Source organism: Rattus norvegicus, chromosome 13, assembly GCF_021556685.1.
Source record: "Rattus norvegicus strain SHRSP/BbbUtx chromosome 13, alternate assembly SHRSP_T2T, whole genome shotgun sequence".
Taxonomy (NCBI): domain Eukaryota; kingdom Metazoa; phylum Chordata; class Mammalia; order Rodentia; family Muridae; genus Rattus; species Rattus norvegicus.
The window spans coordinates 40,742,172-40,757,983 of NC_141546.1; the positions used below are offsets into that span (position 1 = coordinate 40,742,172).

The 15,812-nt window shown below is 44.7% G+C and overlaps 1 protein-coding gene and 1 long non-coding RNA gene across 4 annotated transcripts in view; one reads left to right on the forward strand and one right to left on the reverse strand.

Annotated features, from left to right (window-relative positions):
* Window positions 1–15,812, reverse strand: part of Nckap5 (NCK-associated protein 5) — a 901,285-nt gene that overhangs the window by 813,092 nt on the left and 72,381 nt on the right. Inside the window, exon 1 of one of the 3 annotated variants that reach the window (XM_087581939.1) lies at window positions 8,475–8,714. The exons of the other annotated variants lie outside the window; for them this stretch is intronic. The gene's annotated coding sequence lies outside the window, so the exon portion shown is untranslated. Of the gene's footprint in view, window positions 1–8,474; window positions 8,715–15,812 lie in introns of those variants that run through there. 3 annotated transcript variants of the gene reach the window in all.
* Window positions 8,544–15,002, forward strand: LOC148001585 (uncharacterized). Its single transcript, XR_015635866.1, has 4 exons — window positions 8,544–9,091; window positions 10,004–10,075; window positions 13,173–13,270; window positions 13,682–15,002. It is a non-coding gene; the product is annotated as an uncharacterized LOC148001585 (long non-coding RNA).

Genomic DNA, 15,812 nt, shown 5'->3' on the forward strand with positions numbered 1-15,812 from the left:
CAAAACAATCTGTAACCCCAACTTCAGGATATCCTATGGGAACGTCTTTTCTGGCCTTTATGGACACCTGTAGTCTACTCATGTCTGTCTGTCTGTTTCTGTTTCTCTCTCTGTTTCTGTCTCTGTGTGTATATGTGTATGTATCCTTCTCTCTCACACACATGTACGTATACACACATGCACACACACAGAGAGAGACAAATATTTAAAATATTAATGAAAAAGATAATATTTGAGGAAATATAAGAGGTTCACCAACCATTTACAGATCCTTTTTCTGGTCATTATTCCCTAACAAATAAAACATGGAAATTACACAGTGTTTTCATTGTATCAGATTTGATAAGTAATCTAGAGATGATCTGAAGTCTAAAGAAGGATGGGCCTAGACTACATGCAGATCCCATGCCATCGTATATCTGGGAGGATCATGGATTTGAGGTTCCTGAAGGGGAGTTGGAACTCTGGAGCCAACCCCCAGTGGACACTGAGGAATGTCTATACTTATATACATGATAAAATAGGCCCTAAATATACTTTTAAGCAAAATGGTAATCCAACCACACCAAAGGACAGGGAAAGGTGGGGAAAACTGTATGGTTACCTATCATAATTAGAAATAATTTGACATATAACCCTGATAAAGGTAATGTCACCTGGAAATATCACCACAAAACTGGGCTGCCAAAATTCTGTCGTGGAGTAAGGAGAGACTCAAAAAGCCTCCCATCCTGGAGTATCTATAGGCAGATAATGGTCACTGGTGGAGGGAGAGACGTTTTCTTCAGTGGTGTAACCACTGATAAGTTAGTTGTCCATGCGCCTGTGAGCAACCCTAATGAAACATGCTTCCAAATCACCACACCCCAAAGAAGGAAGGAAGGAAGGAAGGAAGTTATAAGACATGAAATTAGAAGGGGATGTGGTGCAAAGGGGGATTAGTGGGAGTGGGAGAGGAAAATCATTGTCACATAAAAATAATATATGCTAATAAAGCAAAAATTTAAATGGGGGAAAACAGCTGAAAAAGCAGTTCAAAGAACATGTCTGAGGAATGGGGTGTGGAGGAGCAGTGAGGAATATGAGATGGGAGAATCCCAAGTCACTCATTATCAGCCCTGTGGACTGTCCCTTAGTTCTGAAAGTCACACGCGGGAAAGCATGCAGCTACCTATGACTTTCAGTATTGCTCTGCTTTCTCAGTTGGTCATTTTGCCTTTATACATACACCTATGTGTGCATATGTGTGCATGTGTGTGCATGTGTGTGCATGTGTGTTCCTGTGTGCAAAGAAACCCACTTGCTATTGGAACTCAACCTCCATTGATCTTCTACCTTACTCATTGAGTCAGGGCCTCCCAGACAAACCCAGAGCTTGCCAATATGGCTAGCCTCCCTAACTGACTTCCTCCAGCATCCTGTCTCCACCCTTTGAGGCTGGAATCACAGAGAGGCCACTATGCTCATCTGGCATTTATGTGGGTTCTGGTGACCCAAACCCTGGTCCCACTGCTTCCTCAGCAAGTGCTGTATCCACTGAGCCATCTCCCTGGGCCACTAAGTTGAGTCTTGAAGTGTGTAAGACACAGTAACCACAGACAATAGAATGATTTGGGGTATCGTTTGAACAGGTCTGGATCAGGTCTATGCTTCCAGATTCAATTTACCAAATGAAACGTGTAGTCTTTGTGGGGCAGTTTGTCAGACAGGCAATTGACAGTAACACTTGTTCCCACATTTCAGAAATAACAGCTCTTCTTTCATTCAGCACCATCATATTCATAGGCTGTGTTATTATCCGGGCTTATGCTCCCAAACAGACTTGAAACTTTACTCCTGAACCCAGTCCACTGGATTCTCACCATGCATCCAAAGTCGATTCAAGGGACTCACTAATCCAGTCATGTTTATTTCTAAGAGGAGGGATCAGGTTTCTTACGCTGAAAAATACCAGGATTAATTGATGGAACAATGGGGAAGTACCTAGTATAATTGAGGCTTCCAAACTGACAGGACATAGTTTGTTAGACAAGTGCGTTTTGAGGTATGGTAAACGTGTGGGTCATGTTCTGTGCACCCAAGAGACGTAGTCTTTCATCTGCTAAGGAAGTGCAGTTGGGCATCTGAAATTCTAAAGGCAATAGATCTTGTAAGGATAGAAAATGGAGAAAGAATGTGCTTGTTGTGTTACTCGTGTCTATACAGCCCGGTGATTTTCCTCGGTGTTCAGTCTAAACCTTCCTGACTGTTTAAATCTGCTTTCAGGGTCACGGGATGTGACTCAGTTGGTAAAACAATTGCTTAGCACATATGAGGTCCTGGCTTGCCCCCTTAGCACCACCTACATTGGGCATGGTTTTGCACACCTGCCATCCCGGCACTTGGTAGGGGAAACAGGTAGATCAGTAGTTCTAGGTCACCTTCATTATACAGTGAGCTTGAAGCTGGAACAGGCTCCCTGAGACCTTTATCCAAAACACAAAAACCAAAGCAAACAACCCCAAACAAACAAACAACCATCAAAGTTTGATGCATCCCAAACCAACTTTGCACCCTGATAAAATATACCCCAGTCTCTGGTAGACCACCTCCACACAGGTAAGACTCTGGTGCACTGCTTAGGGGGAAGCGAACCATGTATGCTTCATAAATCTTACTTGTAATTGTTTTGTTTTGTCTTTAACCAAATCAGAACATCTGTAGAATGGTCACAACTCCACTCTAAGGTACATACATACCTTGGAACACACAGAAATGTTTATGGATGGATTAACAGATAAACCAATAGGCAGGTAAGCTTCTGTATCTTTGTATGTATGTAAAGGGCAAACTGCGATCTGAGAATGGGGCTTAGTGGGTAGAATGCTCACCTGTCACGCATAAATGCTTAGATTCCATTCCCAACACATTATAAACTGGGTGTGGTGGTGCGCACACACCTGCAACAGCACGAGGAGTTGAAAACAAAACGTTCAAGAGTTCAAGGTCACCCTTGGCTCCACAGCATAGTTTGTAGCTAGCCTAGGACACAAGAGGCCCTGTCTCAAGATTGAAAGATCTGTCTCCATAAAGTACTACTGCCGTGGTGAACCGTGTCTGCAGAGTCACCTTAGAAGGAACCTAGGACTACTTATAATTTTAGTTTTGAATCTGATCTCTCTGCTATCAGTTGGCCAAGATGAACCTACAAACACCCGGGCCAAGAATGTAAGCGAGCTTGACATTCAGAACCATAAACTTGAGCTAATCCACTGTACATTCATGGATGAGTGATAGTAAATAGGTCTGTCCTCGTGACCCACAGAGGCTGAAGGGCGAAACTAATGATCACCTGATCCATGGTACATGTGACTCTTGGCTGTGGTGACACATACCACCAAAGGACTGGGCATTGGCTTCTGATAATTCTAAAGACAAGAACATGTCTCTGGTTCACCTGGCTGGCACGTAGATGTGTTCATCTGATTTATCAGTGTTCCAGGACAGGACTAGGGCAGATGGGAATGACTTACAGGGGACTCCAGGTGAGACTCTTAAGGCAATCAGTCCTGCACACCCACAAAGAACCACACTGAGAGGTGAGGGGAGCCTCAGGCTTGAAGCTGGACTCTCCTTATTACCCATATGTACTGTGTACAGTACTCGGATGCTCTGAACCTCAGTTTTCTTCCCTTGGGTGTTCAAGTAAGAGTCTTAATGAGATCACACATGGAAATCACACATGAAACCACACAGGGCTTAGCTGGGGAATGACTCATCATGCGTGTAGGAAAGAAACAGCTTAATATGCTGTCACAGTGCCCACCAACCACGTATTCATGCTTTTTTCCTATCCTCTGATATGGACTGGGTGCCGTACTGGATTATGCACTGAATCACAATTTTTCAGTTCATGATTCCAACCACAAACTCACTAGAATTCAATGGTAAATGTGAAATTTAAAAAATAGATTTAAAAAACCTTACATTGAGCATTTTAAAAATATTTATTACATTTTAAATTTGTGTGTGTGTGTGTGTGTGTGTGTATGTGTGTGTGTGTGTGTGTGGTGTCTGTGTGAGTTTATACAGGTGAATGCATTTGCCTGCAGGGGCCAAAGGAGGTCAAGGGATCCTATGTAACTGTAGCTAATGGGGGTTGCAAGAGTCCCCATATGATGCTGGGAACCAAACCCGGATTCCCCAGAAAAGCAGCAAGTGTTCCTAAGCACTGAGCTGTCCTAACCATTTTAAATGGGGCTACAGCAATTAGGTGTCCTGAGAAAGTCTGACTCTCACCAGGTGTGATCACTTCATTGGACAGCAGCAAGCACAGACAGAATCGCAGATGGGCTGAAAGACTGCAGACTTCTCCCTGAAGTGGGAGGGAGACGTGGCTTGAGCAAGGAGGAGAACTAGGAATGGTTCCAAGATGGTGTCATGAGAAAAAATCCAGACTGAGGAGTTTAGTGGGAATGGAGGAACTTGGGAAACAATATTCACTCGTGGGCTCAATGCACATCTACTAAAGGCAGGAGGAACAGGCATAGCAGACCTTAGCTTCTAAGAGGCAAGAAACACAAAGGCTAAGCGGTAAAGCCAATGAGCACACTTATACATGGGACATGGGACACCTGACCGTGGGGAGGGAGGGAAGAAAACTTGGTCCTAGGATGGGAAGCACAAAGGCCTGAAAAAAGGGAGGTGCCGTAGGCCAACCACAGGGGGATGAATTCGAAGTGCCAAGGAGCATTCCGGTCCAGAACATTCTGCCACCAGATAGGAGCTCCCAATAGCTGAACTGTGAGCTCCATCTGTATAACCTGAATCTCTAACTATACCTACTTATGACCCCCACCTGGAAGATTTAATGGAATAGAATCGAAGACCCAGCAATGAACCCACACACCTATGGTCACTTGATCTTTGATAAAGGAGCCAAAACCATCCAGTGAGAAAAAGATAGCATTTTCAACAAATGGTGCTGGTTCAACTGGAGGTCAGCATGTAGAAGAATGCAAATTGATCCATTCTTATCGCCCTGTACAAAGCTCAAGTCCAAGTGGATCAAGGACCTCCAAATAAACCCAGATACACTGAAACTAAAAGAAGAGAAAGTGGGGAAGAGACTTGAACACATGGGCACTGGGGAAAATTTCCTAAACAAGATCACCAATGGCTTCTGCTCTAAATTCTTAAGTCTGGAAAGGGGCATACATGTGAAAAAGGTAACTAAAGACCACTTCAGTAAGTGATAAATACCGCATTCTGTGATTCGTGTTAAAGCTGTAAATATGAATGAGTACATATATGCATAGGTGTGATGCCTGTGGGCAGTTATTGCATGTGTGGTAAGGCTTGAAACTATTTACTATATGAGCGATTATACTTAATATGCTAATTATTATAATTATATAATGAATAAAATAATATTTTACATATTATATATGAATCAATTATATAAAATACAATGATTATTATGTATGTAACTTTATGTGTTATATATAATTTTATATAATTGATATTGTGTAATCTATAAATTTATGTATATATGATATAATATTTATAATTAATATATAATATGTATTGTATACATGTGTGTATTGTTCATGTGTTCATGTCTGTATATATGAATCTATCTGAGTGTAGCATGGGTGTATGCCCAGATGCATGAATGGGAACTTACACTGGTGATCACTCCGAAGGCCAGAGGAGAATGTTACATTTTCTGGTTTGTCCCTCACCACCTTCTCCAAACAGGCTCTTTCACTGAGCCTGGGGCTAGTCTAGTCACTAGCAAGCCCCAGCAATCTCCTAACTCCGTCCCTGAAGCACCTGGTTTACAGGTGCATATGTCCATGCCTGGTCTTTCAGGTGACTGCTGAGATTCCAAACCTAAGTCTGCATGCTTGCCGAGCACGTGTTCTAACCCACTAAGCCGTCTTCCTAGGCCCTGTGATATCCTTCCTCATCCTCCTAGGAAGAAGCCGTGCTTATATTGCACATTTTCAGGATACCGGAACAGAGAAGTTTAGCAAGTTATCAGGGGTCACAAGGAGCAGGTGTTAGAGGCAGGGCATGAATAAGGGCAGCCCAGCCTGGGGACAACCCCTCTGTCTCTCTGCCTCACAGTTTCTCAAGACAATCAATGTGACCAGAAACTCCCAAGCCTTGTGGCAAAGGTGGGTAGAAAACACTTTAATCACCTATGCCGTTATCACACGCACCCAGAGTGTCTGCAGAAGCTCTCTGATGGTGTCCCAATCAGGACAAAAAGGTCCAGAAGCAAAAGAAACTAGAGCTGACTGGGAGTTAATGGGATTCTGGGACCCTGGCTGAAGGGAAAGATGGGCTAAGAGAAATCAACAATAAAACAGTGGGAAACCCTCACTATGGAGGGGAAGGAAGAAATGCAAGTGACTCAGAAGGAAGTTTAAAGCTTAGAGGTTGGACAGGAAGAGTGTAAGACTTGGGAATCAACACAGATATTCCAGCATGCCCTGTGCAAAGCCGTCTGGACTTTTTCAGCTGCGGTGGCTGACCTTCTTGCCTTTGGGCCATTCCCTAAAGTAATCACAGGGCTTCCCTCAGTTTGCTAGCTAAACGATAAGGAACAGAGACGTTAAAGACAGGTAACCAGAGCCAAAACCAAAACAGGAATGTTCTCTTTGCCAGCCCCCCTTTATCCGTACACCTGCACTGAGCCCCACTCCTACAAGAAGGCACAGGTACCACCCGTGGATCTTGTTTCTGTTCTAAGTGCTTGCTGGGCTGAGTGTAGGGTTCAGATTCTAGTAGGTTCTCCAGCAGGGCTCTGTCGGAGGCCTTTCCACGAGTGTTTTCTTCTGGGGCTGCATGGAGTTTAGCTGGTAGAATAGTGATCTAGCATGCAGGAAGTCCCGGTTCAATGTCCTGTACGTCATAAGACTAGCATGTCTATAATTTAGGGGCTGGAAGCCATCCTCGGCTACATATGGAGTTCAAGGCTAGTCTGAGCTACATGAAACCTTGCCTCATAAAGGGGAGAACACAGGTAACGAACAATCTTTAGTAACAGGTTCTTTGATGTAAAACACAATTCTACAAGGAATATGGAGTCATAATACATAGGGCATGCTACAAGCTGAGCATGTTTTGATGGAGAACTGGGGGGGGGGGGTTGTCCGGGAGGCAGGAGGTGGGTAGGAGTCCATAGAAAATAGCCGCAGACTGCTAAGACCTTTCCATATTGACTGCCCAGGGGAAAGGCATGAAGGCTGTCACTTCACAGGCTCCTGGGGTGCTGACAGAGCATCTGAATTCAGGAGAAAGCCAGTCTCACAGAATGAGTCATGGGGTTCTCCTGCAGGAGCTAACAAGCCGACAGCCACTTCTTGCCAGTCAGTCCTGAGCTGTCAGGGGTGGAGGGTGGAGGGTGGAGGGCAGCAGTCAGCTGAGATTTGCTACCAGCACGAGTCTGAGCTGCTGTCCAGAGCAGGAAACCCCTGCAAGGCAAGTTCACAGGATGCTTAAGCAGAACTTCCAGGCAATAGTTTACTGAGCTGTGTGTCCCTTGCAGGCTGAATAAAAAAGGGACGCTCCTGCCTGAATTGGCATCACCCTCTACAGGTTCTCCTTGCTGGAACCCCAGAGAATGTCTGAAAAGTTTAAAGCGCTTTGGGGGAAAGAGAAAGATGGGGAGAGGCCCTTGCCACAGACAGTGGTGTCAAAATTGTACTTAGTCAGTGGGACATGAACTGGGCAGGCTCCCATCATGAGTTCATCAGAGCACCCAGCATTTCTCCATGGGACACTGGGGGAGGGGCCAGAATAGACAGACTTGAGTTGCAGAGGAGTTTCCAGTTCTGAGATGGCTGAAAATGAATGAAGTGGGGGGAAGGGAGATGAGGAGAAATGGAAAAGGGAGAAAAAGGGAGGCAGGAGAAGAAAGAAGAGGAAAGAAAAGTCTGCAGGAGATAGAGAGGGAGACTGGTACTAAGGAGACGTAACAGTTGCATGGAATGAACTGAAAGCCAGCTTGCTCATATTAAAATCCATAACGCGCAAAAAGAGTCCTAGAGGAAGCAGGTGTCTCTCTCCAAGCGCACACTCACATTCAGTTTTTAAAGTCCTAGAATTTCCTGCAAACTTTCTCAGGTCAACTTAACTGTCTTGCTTGGTTAGCTGGCATTTGTTTTAAAACAGAAAACAACAAACCACCCACCCACTACAAAAAGTGAAGGATCAGTTTAGGAGTAGGACCCCCTTCCGAATTCCCAGTCCTGTTAGCGGCTAGCTTCCTTCCCCGCGAAACCCTAAGTTGAGAGGGCTATAATTACTCTGAACAAATGCATACTTGTGGCTTCAAGAGAGCCTGCAGTAATGCATAAACAGCATCTCATTTTAAACGGAAAGCAAGCTAGAAACATCAGAGGGAAAGTGTTACAAGATCTTCGCTTTGTTTGTTTTGTTTTGTTTTGCTTGTTTGTTTTTTTGTTAAATCCCACGAGTCTTACTTGGAGCGAGCTCTTCCCTTTGATGAATGGAAATCACAAGGTCCCGGAGCCAGGAACTGCAAAGCTCCCACAGCGTCTCTCCAGCGCTGTCCGCCGGCTGTGATCCTGTTTACTTGAGAAGCATTCAAAAATACACTTGGAAGAAGGAGTCTGGGTTTTCTTGAAGATCTGCCACACGGAGCCAACGATCCAGCCTGGGATCCAGGGCGAGTTTGCAGAGACCTGGAAGCCCGGGGCTGTGGCTCTGTGGTTGCTGCGAGCTTGTAAATACAGGCGCTGTGGACAAAGTCCCAGATGACATCACTGGGAGCTGCTTACTGTTGAGTCTTTATTAACTGACTGTCAAAAAGAAAGGAGGGGGTGGGGAGGCCAAGGATCTCCTCTGCAATGAATTCGGCGTCTGGGAATGGATTCCAGAGATGCGTGCATGGAGTGACCCCCATGGAGTCAAGTTAACCCAGCAGCGTGGCTTCTCTCTGCTCTGAAAAAGTGAGAGGACCCTCTCTCTAGCGGACGAAGCTGAATAGACAGCAGAAGTAGGCGCTTGGGGACAGTTTGAAGTGCTAGGCAAGGCGGCCACCTGCTCCAACTCCTCTGTGGAGCTGGATGATTCACAAGTACGTGGGGATTAGCCAGGTCTTGAGTTTCCTTGCAAGTCTTACCTCGCGCTCCCTACCTGGCTAACGTTTCTTTCAGGGGGAGTGTCATGATTTGCAACTTTCTACAATAAACTCTTGAGACTGAAGTTTTCCAACTTGGAATGAAAGGAAGGGCTCCCACAAACCTGAAGGCAAAATTCTGTGTGCGTTTGCGAAGACGCAATTTGTTTCGTTTGTTTTCCTGGGCAGAATGCCGGAAGGGTTTCTGTGAGTCTCAATATTGTAATGGAAAGTGTATTTCCACTATCGTGAATGTGTATTTTCACTATCATCAATAGAATACAGTTTTAAAAGTTAAATACAATACAATTAAAGCTCAACATTTAAATGAAATTTAAAAGTAAAGCAAAGAAAATAAAATTTAAAAATCAACTAATATAAAAAGTAAAGCGGACCAGCAAGGGAACTCAGCAAGGGAAGAAAGGCATTTGCCCCTCAAACCTGAGGACCTTTGACTCTACAGAATTGTCCTCTGATAGTGGTGACAATCCTGTATGTAAGTGCATGTGACCCCCCCACACACACACATATGTACACTACTTTATACTAAAATAGAAATAAAATGAAGTTGAACGGCTGCCACATGTCCCTACAAACCTGTTAATTCCACTTCCTTTCAGCCATCAAAATAAAAGTGAGGCTTCCTTGCTCTGTGCTTCCCTCTCCTGTCCATCTCTTCTGTCTGCTGGTTCTTGCGACTTTTCTAGTTGCTTTCTGCCAGGTCCAGCCTCCACCTAGAGATGGTCTACAAATCCAACCTGAGTCCCTCCCGTGAAGCCCGAATGCCCAGCCTTCCTCCTGGGCCTGCTGTACTGAAGCTTGCTATTTATATGTATTGGATGCTTTTTATATACTGACTTGTATTTTTAGGTTTTTGTTTTTCCATCTGCATGCGTGTCTCCCCAGCCCACTTTGAAAGTCATTAAGAGCAGCAGTTGTCTGGTAAGTGCTGTTTATTTGTTTATGTCCGGGTCACAGCTACAGGGAATCCTGAACAGAATGCAGTGGGGAGGTCCCTAAGGGTGGAGACAGGAAGGAGGGCAGCAGATCTCAGGGGCTGGGGGTCTATGTTTAGACTAAGAATTCTCCCTGCCTTGGAAAACAATGATTCACATCTAGCTCCCTGCTTCCAGTCATGCTCATTCCACTTCTGAAATCGATTTTCTCCAAGAATAGCAACTGACTACTGATTCGGGTAGGCTCTTGAGACCCTCAAATATGCTAATTTCATATAAGAATCAAGGAAAACGTGTCTCATCTGTCTCTAGCGGATCTTTAAGACAATGTTACCAGGTAGACTTACCTACAAAGAGCTGGATATATGGTTCAGTTGGTTGAGTGCTTGCCCGGCAAGCATGACCTGCTGGCTTTGATCCCCAGCATTGAAACCTAGCCTACGGGTGAACGTCCATGATCCCAACACTTTGGAAGTGGAGGCAAGGGAATCAGAAGTTCAAGTTCATGTCTTTGGCTACACAGTGAGTTGAGGCCTGTCTGGACTATATTAGACCTCATTACCAAGTTAATTAATTAATTAAATTTTAAAACAGTTCATAAAGAACATAAACTCCTGAACCCAGCAATTCTGTGAACCATCAAATATGCTCACTAAGTGAAGTAAGATGTGTTCCCCCTGTTGTCCTTTGCAGTCTACCGAGGTAGAAATAGGTTGTGTGTGTAGGAATGGGAGAAGGAACAAACTAAGGAAGCTGTGCTCCAGGGGCAGAGCCCACTGATGCTGCAGAATGAGCATGGAAGGGAGCAGCAGAGAATTTGGTACCGGACTCAAGGAACAATGGCCATTGTTAGCAATGGACACTCACTCATGGGAAGTGAAGGAGGAGAATTTTCACTCCTAATTGTATAGTGTGACCTCCTCCACCCAAGATCGCTTCCATTTGTGTCGTTATGAATGATGTTTTTGTCATTGTATCCTTTTCTTATTTTATATTTGAGATGATAATATAATAAAATCATGAGGGCTGGCGAGACAGATCAACAGGTAAAAAAATGTTTGCCACCAACCTCCTGACAACCTAAGTTCCATCTCTAGGACTCAAATAGTTTTAAAAAGAGAACTGACTCTGGCAAGTTGTCCTCTGGTCTCCACACATGGGTTCTAGTATGAGTGTGTGCATGCACACACATGGGCACATGCATGCATGCATGCACACTCACAAATCAACCACCAACTAATCAACCAATAACAGTAAAAAGGAGTTTGATTACGATACAATTTCTAGACTGCATCTCAATATAACCATGCTGTTTCTTTACCAAGTGTCTGACATTCAGATGATCAGTAAAGATCCAACAGGTAGACCGAGGAAGGGGTTTTGTGGTCTAAACTATTGACATGGAATTGTGAAGATCTGAGTTTGCATCCAAAAGACCCACATAAAGCTAGATGTGCTAGTGCACACATCTGTAATCCCAGCACACATCTGTAATCCCACCATAGCAAGAAAGGAGGCAATCCTCAAAATCTAGTTACCTTGGTTAACTATATCAGTCAGTTATCTTGGTATACAAAGTGGTGAATAATGAGAGACCCTGCCTCAAACAATGAAGACTAAGTTCTAAGTCTTCTATTTTGATTTAAAGACCAACTCCTTCCCCTTGGACTCCATCTACCTTATAAAGTGATTAGAGTTAAGTGTTTGGGACATGGAAGGCTTTCCCCTGTGCAGTGTTTTTGACATACAGCTTTTTAAGAGAGACAAGCATGAGTGACTTTGGTTTGGTTGACTGGCTGCCAGTGAGCTGGACAGGCAGATATCAGAAAACTTGCGGTTACACAGGTCTGACCTGCTCCTTTCTGTAGCTGCTCTAACATGATGGCACCTCCAGAGAGAAAGTGTGAGAAAAGTCTACATACAGTGAATGTTAAGATAACTGGGCTGGAAAGATGGCTCGGGGGGTCACTATTAGGGAGGGACTTGGCGTTTTTTTTTTTCAGTGGCCTGGATTGGTGATGTGGAACCCAGGTCTATCTATTCTCCAAGCTTCTAGAGGTTCTAGGATATAGTCAGTTTAGTCAAAGATGATTAGATAATTTTCCCTACAATATGGGGGAGGGGAAGCCCAAGAAAAAGAAGAGCTGGAAATTTCCCAAAGGTAAAACAGGGTTCTAGGTGCTGCTTCCAGTCCTGTAGGGAAAGCATACAGAGAGATGATTCTACTCCACAGTGAGGACCTATGTCAGGTCTGCAGTGCTCTCAAAACCACAAAGGAAGCAAACAAGGATGCAAGGGAGGGAGGGAGAAAGTAAGAGAGGGAGGGACAGAGGGATGGAAGAGGGAAAGGAAGGAAGGAAGGAAGGAAAAGAATATTTCTTGTGTGTTTTTTTTCTATTGAGAAAGGAATGTGTGTGTGTGTGTGTGTGTGTGTGTGTGTGTGTGTGATATGTGTGTGTGGTGTGTATGTGTGTGTGGTGTGTATGTGTGTGTGCATGGTATGTGTGCCTGTGTGTATGTGTGTGTGTGGTATGTGTGTGTATGTATATGTGTGTGTGGTGTGTGTGAGTGGTGTGTGTGAGTGGTGTGTATGAGTGTGTATATGTGTGTGTGGTGTGTGTGGTATATGTGTGTGTGGTGTGTATATGTGTGTGTGTGGTGTATGTGTGTGTGGTGTGTGTATGTGTCTCTGTGTACGTGTGTGTATGTGTGTGTGCATGGTGTGTGTGTGTGTGTTGTCTACACATGTGCACAGATGCTTGTGCTTATATAACTTACTTGTTTGTGTTTAAGAAAGAGTCCCTTTTTGCAGCTCTGACTGCTCTGGAACTCACTATGTAGACTGGACTCAAACTCCTAAAGATCAGGAAACCTTTTTCTCCAGAGTGCTGAGATTATATGGCCCCATGCTTGGCAATGCTTACTTACATGCTTTTATGTTCATGTATGCAGAAGGCAGTGAAGCACAGACAATGTTCTCCTTCCTTCTTTATTGCTCCTTGCCTTCTTTCTCTGAGACAGGAATCTGCAGCTCATTGGTTTTGGGTTTTGTTTGTTTGTTTGTTTGTTTTGTTTTTGTCTAGGCTAATTGTCCAGCAAGCCCCAGCGAGCCTCCTGTGACACTCCATCCCCACACCAGAGCTGGTGCCACAGTCTGTACAGGTGCATACAGCTACCTAAGGTATTTTGTTTTGTTTTTTTTTAATTTGTTTGTTTTGTTCATTTGTTTGTGCTTATTATTATTATTATTATTATTATTATTATTATTATTATTTTACTCTGGTCTGGGGATTTGAACTCATCTGCACAGCAAGCACTCTTGCCCACTGGGACATCGCCTCACCCCCATGGATATTAATTTTCTTTTACAGCCTACTTAAGACATGACTTTAGGCTGTATTCTGTTTAAATGAAAATTTAGAGTCATCTGATTATTACATGAATCAGGCTTTCCCAAGCCAGGGTTAAATAGTAATATATCTCCTGACTTTGTGCAGCAGCAGCACAAATTACCTCTACCTGTTGAGGGGCTTGAACCACTGCTGCTCCTGCATCCCAAGCCCTCCTCAGGAAATGTCTTCTCTCCTCTCAGGCCTACATTCACCTGTCAAGGGCCACTAGGCCTACGATGACAGGAAGATTCAACTGTTTCCTTTACCGTGTCTTACATTGGAATCTTTACACGGACATGTTTTGTCGTCGACTGCAAAATTCCTAAAAATCAAAGATGGTGCTCAGATGGGCACAGTGTGACAAACAGCTGAAGATTCTACAGGCTGCTTCCTGGTGGTGACGCCATAGCTCAAGAGACCTACAAAGAGCATGTCCGTAGGGTGAGTGCCTACCTCCAGATCCTCCTCTACACCTTTATCCCCCACACAGCCATTTCTCAAGCATCTCTCTGGAACTAGTGTGCCCCTGATGCTTCAGTGTGTATTTTTCCTCAAGTGTCTAACAGTTCTACTAAAGGCTTAAGGAACAGCCTATGTCCTGCCAGTCTAACTTGGAAATTGACATAATCAGAAATGGGAAGCAAATGAGACTGTAAGTTTTGGCCAAGAAACACCAAGGAAATTGGTGTGCTTTGGAGAAGAGAAATCTCTGGAGGCTTTGAGAATCTTCGTGATGAGCACACAGCTCCTTATCCTGCTCATGTGGTTCCCTGGATGCATTTGGAGAAGCACTGGTTACAAAACCACGACATTCTGGTCTATAATCAGGTGTGGATAACACAGAACCATCTAGAGGTAGGCAGGTTCCCTAGGAAAGAATACCGCAGTCCATGCATCTCCTGGTACCCATTTCCCACCACAGATTATCGCTGGCACAAAGCAGTTACATAAAATACAGCTGGGAAAAGCTGAGATGGGTACCAAGCAACGGCCCCAAGGATACTTGGATAAAGATGTTCATGGGCTTCGGTGAGTGCAGATGTTATGTGGCCCACATTCATAAATGAAACTAAAAGGACAGCAAACCCTAAAGTAAAGGTCAGGAGGCCAAGTCCTGTAACTTCAGGTTACTCACGTAGTGATTTATCAAAGATCATGCTTCCAGACGCTTTCTCTTTCACTATTGGACGAGTAGAGGCTCCTTGCTGGTGTCCTCAATGCATGTGCCATGTTTATTGGGTTGGTGACACAAACAGGGCACTGAGGACAGTCAGAGAGAGGACAGATGACTGGAGAGATGAAAATCTTTGATAATCTGCCTGGGATCAGATGTTCCTTCCAAGTAAAAGAGTTAACCTCCTTAGTCAGTAGTCTTCTCTCCTGGTATGAGGTGCTGGGTATGGCCCCAGTGGGCAAAGAAGGGGTTAATGCTTGCTCAAACACTGGAAGGCTCTTGATGAAAGGCCCAATGTAAGTATAAAGTATCACTGTGAACTTGAAGGATTTTATTTCAGTCCTCTCATTGTGTTGTTGACAGTGCATACTGTGAGTTTGACGTTTTTAACTACTTTGCTCGCCCCAAATAAAAAGGGCTGGGAAAGAGAAGGTGGGGGGAAAGGGAATGGGCTGGTGGGCAGCAGGGGTGGGGTGGGGTGGGGGCATTCTTGTCTCTTAACTATGATTTTACATAGATCCCATGCGTGGCCATAGCCAGTCATCTAGCCAGAGCCCAACAGTGCTGCTTCAGAGGTTTGTCATAAATTCATTAACCTAAGCTGTGAGTTGCCCATCTTTTAACCTGAAAATGGAATCTACCAGAAGCAGGGGAAGCCACAAAGGATCTGCTGGGGTGAAAAAGGAGAAAGCAACCAATATGTGGCCAGTGATCATCTAAAGAAAAGGATCCTGGGTTTGATTTTCGCCAGATATGGACAGATCGTTACAGGTCAGCTGCATCACACTGAGGGAAGGAAGAGGCTGGGGCAGCTGCCGGCCGTTCCCTGGGAGAACCCCAGCCTATTGTGGGACTGGGGCCTTCACTAAAGCCTGGTCTGAATAACATTGACAGTCTGTCTCCATAGTTCCTGGACTGCACTGAGGTTCAGGGCCTTAATCACCCCTGCCCCCACCTGCTCACAATGGCCCCATAGCAGCCAGAATCAGAGAATTACTCAAAGATGTCCTGCTCAAAGATGTCCTAGAAGGAGGCAGGGCCACTCTGACTTGCCCTGGGGAACCATGGGACAGCCTCCCTGCCTGCATTTGCTCAAATGGCCATCAGAGTCCTGGGCCTCTCAGCCAGCCCCTGGCTTTGCCCTTTAATGCCCACAA